General features: G+C 37.5%; 1 pseudogene; it reads left to right on the forward strand.

Annotated features, from left to right (window-relative positions):
- The first annotated feature begins 2579 nt into the window (after nt 1–2579).
- Nucleotides 2580–4610, forward strand: LOC114267646 (subtilisin-like protease pseudogene; annotated as a pseudogene).
- Nucleotides 4611–6544: the final 1934 nt, after the last annotated feature.

Consider the following 6544-nt stretch of genomic DNA (forward strand, 5'->3'; position numbering starts at 1 on the left):
TGTGTAATGACCAATATATCAAAATTCAATTTGTTATGATTTGAATCATAAATTTCAAGTGAACAAACCTTAACGACAATTTAATTTGTTTTTGCAGGTGTTGCTATGGGTAATAGTTGCTATCATCCGAGTAGTATAGTTATAAGTCAAAGGGTGTTTGGTTATGAGATATGTGATTAGTAGTTATGATATATGTGATGTTGGTTATGAGATATGTGGGTAATGGTTATGAGTAAAGTGGTGTCAAAGGATGTTTGGTTATGCTATATGTGTTAGTGGTTATGAGATATGTGGGTAATGGTTATGAGCAAAGTGGTGTCAAATGGTGTTTGGTTATGCTATATGTGTTAGTGGTTATGAGATATGTGGCTAATGGTTACGAGCAAAGTGGTGTCAAAGGGTATTTGGTTATGCTATACATGTTAGTGGTTATGAGATATGTGGGTAATAGTTATGAGCAAAGTGGTGTCAAAAGGTGTTTGGTTATGCTATATGTGTTAGTGGTTATGAGATATGTGGGTAATGGTTATGAGTAAAGTGGTGCCAAAGGATGTTTGGTTATGGTATATGTGTTAGTGGTTATAAGATATGTGGATAATGGTTATGAGTGGTTATGAGATATGTGGGTAATGGTTATGAGCAAAGTGGTGTCAAAGGATGTTTGGTTATGCTATATGTGTTAGTGGTTATGAGATATGTGGGTAATGGTTATGAGTGGTTATGAGATATGCGGGTAATGGTTATGAGTAAAGTGGTGTCAAAGGGTGTTTGGTTATACTATATGTGTTAGTGGTTATGAGATATGTGGGTAATGGTTATGAGTGGTTATGAGATATATGGGTAATGGTTATGAGCAAAGTGATGTCAAAGGGTATTTGGTTATGCTACATGTGTTAGTGGTTATGAGATATGTGGGTAATAGTTATGAGTGGTTATGAGATATGTGAGTAATGGTTATGAGCAAAGTGGTGTCAAAGGGTATTTGGTTATGCTATATGTGTTAGTGGTTATGAGATATGTGGGTAATGGTTATGAGCAAAGTGGTGTCAAAGGGTGTGGTTATGCTATATGTATTAATGGTTATGAGTTATGAGATATTGGTTATGTGACTAGTGGTTGTGAGATATGTGATGTTGGTTATTAGATATCTGACTAGTAGTTATGAGATATGTGATGTTGGTTATGATCAAAGTGATGTGGTTATGAGCAAAAAGGTGTTAATTATAAGATATGTGATTAGTGGTTATGAAATATGTGATATTGGTCATGACAAAAAGGTGTTGGTTACGAGATATGTAACTAGTGGTTATGAGATATGTGATGTTGGTTATGACTCAAAGGGATTGGTTATGAGATGTGGTTATGATGTATGTGGGTAGTAGTTATGAGATGTGTGATTAGTGGTTATGAGATATGTGATATTAGTTATGACAAAAAGGTGTTGGTTATGAGATATGTAACTAGTGGTTATGAGATATGTGATGTTGGTTATGACTCAAAGGGATTGGTTATGAGATGTGGTTATGAGATATGTGATCAATAGTTATGAGATATGTGATATTTGTTATGATCAAAGTGGTGTTGGTTATGAGATATGTGATTATGATTATGAAATATGTGATGTTAGTTATGACTAAAATGGTGTTGGTTATGAGATGTGGTTATGAAATATGTGATATTAGTTATGAACAAAATGGTGTTGGTTATGAGATGTAGTTATAGCTAAGTTATGATCAATTTGATTATAGTTATGAAGAAATATGATTTTAGCTCATAACTATAAAAAGTGACCTGTTTAGCAGGTCACTTTTAATGACCTGGTTATGAAGTAATATGGTATAAGTAAATAATTGAATATAACTAAGTTATGAGTTAATATGGTGATAGTTATGACTAATATGGTATAGGTTATGATATAAAATCATATAAGTTCATAACTAAATGTATGGTACACCTAAATGTACCATAGCATCACCCTCAAAAGTCAGGCATAATTCCAAAGTCACAGTCTGCATAAGCATCAGATTAACAGTTGATACACCCACTGTTTGATCAAAATTCTCCAAAAGTATAAACTTAACCCACAAGAAGCACTGTGTTTTCAATCAAACATCAGATTAATCGCCCCCTTTGTTCTTTAACAGAATCAATATGTCATCAAACTAATCACAGATTGTCACATTTATTTATTTTTATTTTTTTTTGCACAATGCAGGCCATCGGACTTTCCAATCTCTCTCTCTCTCTCTCTCTCTCTCTCTGCGTGGTGATCTATATAAGTAGACTTGTTGATGGACTATCACAAACCATCAACATTCTCTCGAGTTTCTTCAGCAATCATGAAGAACTCGAGCATGGCTTTGATGTTGATTCTCAGCCTCATTTGCTTGTTTAATTTTTACCCCACCACAGCTCACAAAGTGAATACTCTATTCCGAAGATTTACCAATGAGCCAAACACGTTGGAAACATACATTGTTCTCGTAAACTTGCCTGAAAACAGAGTTTTCTCTGGACCTGAAGAAGTTAAAGAATGGTACCACTCATTTTTACCCACCACCACTGCAATCTCAAACCAACCATCATCTTCTCGAATGGTGTATTCTTATCACAATGTGGTTGATGGGTTTGCGGCCAGATTGTCAGCTGAGGAAGTTAAAGCCATGAAAAAGATTGAAGGGTTTGTGTCCGCTCGGCCCCAAAGAATATTGCCTTTGCACACAACTCACAGCCCCAGCTTCTTGGGGTTGCATAAGAATTTGGGTGTCTGGTTGGGCTCAAACTATGGCAAGGGTGTCATTGTTGGTCTTTTGGACACCGGAATTACCCCAAACCATCCTTCATTTAGCGATGAAGGAATGCCGCCTCCACCCGCCAAATGGAAAGGCAAGTGCGAATTAAACGGGACAGCTTGCAACAAGAAGCTCATCGGCGCAAGGAACTTCATCAGTGGTCAAACGGGCTCGGTAATTGACGAGGAAGGACATGGGACCCACACGGCAAGTACTGCCGCCGGGAACTTTGTGGAAGGTGCTAATGTGTTCGGGCAAGCCAATGGGACCGCCTCGGGGATGGCGCCTCTTGCCCACTTAGCAATGTACAAAGTTTGTGGAGACTTCGGTTGTGCCGAAACTGACATATTGGCTGCCATGGACGCTGCCGTGGAGGATGGTGTTGACATCCTCTCGCTCTCGCTCGGGGGACCGTCCCAGCCTTTTTATGAGGACAGCATTGCATTGGGCGCATTTGGTGCAATAAAAAACGGTGTATTTGTGAGTTGCTCTGCAGGTAACTCAGGCCCCTTCAAGACTTCGCTATCAAATGAGGCTCCGTGGATTCTAACTGTCGGCGCAAGTACATTGGACAGACAAATACAAGCCCAGGTAGTGCTCGGAAACAATTATCAATTTAACGGAGAGTCCCTATTCCAGCCTAGTGATTTCCCATCAACCCAGTTGCCTCTTGTCTATGCTGGCATGAACAGTCCAGACTCTGCCTTCTGCGCACCCGGATCATTGGACGACACAGATGTCAAAGGAAAAGTAGTGTTATGCCAAAGAGGTGGTAACATAGCAAGAATTGACAAAGGGCAGACGGTGAAGGACGCAGGTGGAGCCGCCATGATTCTCATGAACGCAGAGCAAGACGGGTATAGTACACTAGCCGATGCTCATGTCCTACCTGCATCGCATGTGAGTTATTTCGCTGGAGTATGGATCTTAGATTACATAAATTCCACAGCAACACCTACGGCCACAATCATGTTTAAAGGCACCATTATCGGAGACCTCGCTGCTCCGGCAGTTGCTTCCTTCTCATCAAGAGGCCCAAGCTTCGAAAGCCCTGGCATCTTGAAACCCGACATCATTGGTCCTGGTGTGAGCATTATAGCCGCATGGCCCGTCTCTGTCGAAAACAAGACAGGCACAATATCTACATTCAACATGATATCCGGCACCTCAATGTCCTGCCCTCACCTTAGTGGCATTGCGGCTTTGCTCAAAAGTGAACATCCGGATTGGTCCCCTGCGGCTATCAAGTCTGCAATCATGACTACTGCTAATCAGCGAAACTTGGGAAACAGTCGGATTGTTGATGAAAGGTTACTACCGGCTGACATCTTTGCCATTGGTGCAGGACATGTCAACCCATCAAAAGCAATTGATCCAGGGCTTGTTTATGATCTTAAACCTGTTGATTACATTCCTTACCTATGCGGCTTGGGTTACACAGACAAAGAGATTGCGCTCATCACAAGCAGCCCGGTGCAGTGCTCGAATGTATCGATCATACCAGAAGCACAACTAAATTATCCATCCTTTTCTATCACACTGGGGTCTATCAATCAGACATACACAAGGACAGTGACAAATGTTGGGCAAGCTAATTCGTCTTATGGCTTCTATTTCGGTTTACCCCAAGGTGTTGATGTGTCTGTCAGTCCTAAAAGCCTTTTCTTCACCGAGGTGAACCAACAAATGACATATCAAGTGACATTTAGCCGCCTACCCACCAGCCCAAATAACACATTTGTTCAAGGTTTTCTGGCCTTGGTTTCTTTTAACACCGGGCACTTTGTTCGTACCCCAATATCTGTTCAATTGGTGTAACGAAAATGAGGCAGAGGGGCTCAGGCATGCCAATAACATCAATACCGTGTCTGTGCTAACTAAACTGTCTTAATTGACAGTGGTGTCGAATAATTGTAAGTCTAATTTGTATTGTGTTGAATAATCGCAAAAAATGGCGAAGAAAAGCAAAGGGAGCAGTTAGATTGTAATGTTGCTATAATTTACTGATTATTTCAATGAAAACTTCAAAGCGGAAAGAAAAAATACATATATATATTTCCTTACTCAAATGTTGCATGATATTCTTGCTAATCTAAGTAATGAAGCAGAGAACGGGACAATATTATGGTTAAAAATTATATATCCATGGTTGCAGAGCCGACAGTAGTGATAGGTGTTGTTTATAAGCTCTGAGTCATAAAAGCATAAAAGTCAAATATGGTTGTAAAGGAAGAAAAGAATGGATGCGGATTGCAGCTAGAGGTTTGGCGCTGGAGATTCAATCGAGCTACGCTGTTGTAGGGTGGCTATTATAAATCTTGTTGGTGGCTATTCGATGGTTGTGCTAAATTTGGCCCTCCAATTGCAAATATAAATAGCCTAGGGAATGTATGGGATGGGTTCAAAGTTTACAGTACTGTGAGATGAGTGAGAAGCTTCGAGTGCAGAAGTTTAGAGTGAGGTGAAATGTGTGAGAAGTTTATAGTGTGGTGAGGTGAGTGGAGAACAATTTTGAATTTCTCTCCAAATAGTGCAATTCACTGCAGGTCGACATAGGCGTATTGTGAAATCAGGTAAATGTCATTGTCTATGTTGTGTGATTGTGTATTGGTGTTTGGTTCTTGACCCTAGACACAACAAATTGGTATGGGATTGGTATGGGAATAAGGAGCAAGGATTATCCCTAAATATTTTTATCCCTTTGTCTCAAATCACTCACAATTATTAGATTATATGAGAATTCTAAAATTTAAGAATCTCAAGACATATCCAATAGTTTTGAGTGATCTGAGACATGGGAATAAAGATATTTGGGGACAGAGAATCCTTGGGCGAGAATAAGATTTTACGTGATTGGGATCAACACATTGATAGGGTTGATAGGATCCCATCTACTCATCACCCTAACAAAAGTCTCTTAATTTTTTTATTTATATAATTTTTATGATAAAATTTTATTTAATAATTTATGGGATACTTACGTATAGGTCTTAATAAGTGTACTTATTGTCTAATAGATCATATGGAAAAAATTTGTCAAAAAAACGTAGTAATTGTAAGTTTTAACTATTATTTATAAAAATCATGACAACAAAATGTCACTAATTATCAATTTTTAGCGATATATATGAAAAATTGTAACAAAAAATTATTTTTAACTATAATTTTACCAATATTTATTTTCAATAGGACTTGATGGGAATTAAGTCAAACTATTAGGACATATTGGCAATTTATCGATAATTTTTTTATTAATCTCGTCAAAAAAAAAAAAAAAAAAAAGGACATTAGAAATCAAAACCCATTAGGAACTTAGTCATTCTCTATTATTTATTGAATGATTGCTTGATCACATATATAAAAATAGGATCTGTTTGATATTATTGACAATGAGATTATCATGTGATGATTCAAAACAATGACAAATTGTCAAACATGATTGTAAAAGTTTATGTATTTTTTTAATTTTTTTTTTTTTAAAACGATAGTATTTTATCAAAAGTTCATTTTAGTTGAAGAAGGAGAAATTCAAATAAATTGGCTTAATTTTTTTTAACAAAATTTGTAAAACTTAAATTTTTTTATATGATTCCATATAAAATTTTATAGAATCACCACTATATGTGATTTTCCACAACCATCTCAAAATCAATTTTGAGCATACTAAGCCCTCGTTCGGGAACAGGCTAATTTAGTAATTTGTTAATTATTTAGTTAAAATATGAGCTAAAAAAATTAATATGTTTAGAATG

This window comes from Camellia sinensis, chromosome 13 (assembly GCF_055761805.1).
Source record: "Camellia sinensis isolate YWXY chromosome 13, ASM5576180v1, whole genome shotgun sequence".
In the NCBI taxonomy this organism is placed as follows: Eukaryota; Viridiplantae; Streptophyta; class Magnoliopsida; order Ericales; family Theaceae; genus Camellia; species Camellia sinensis.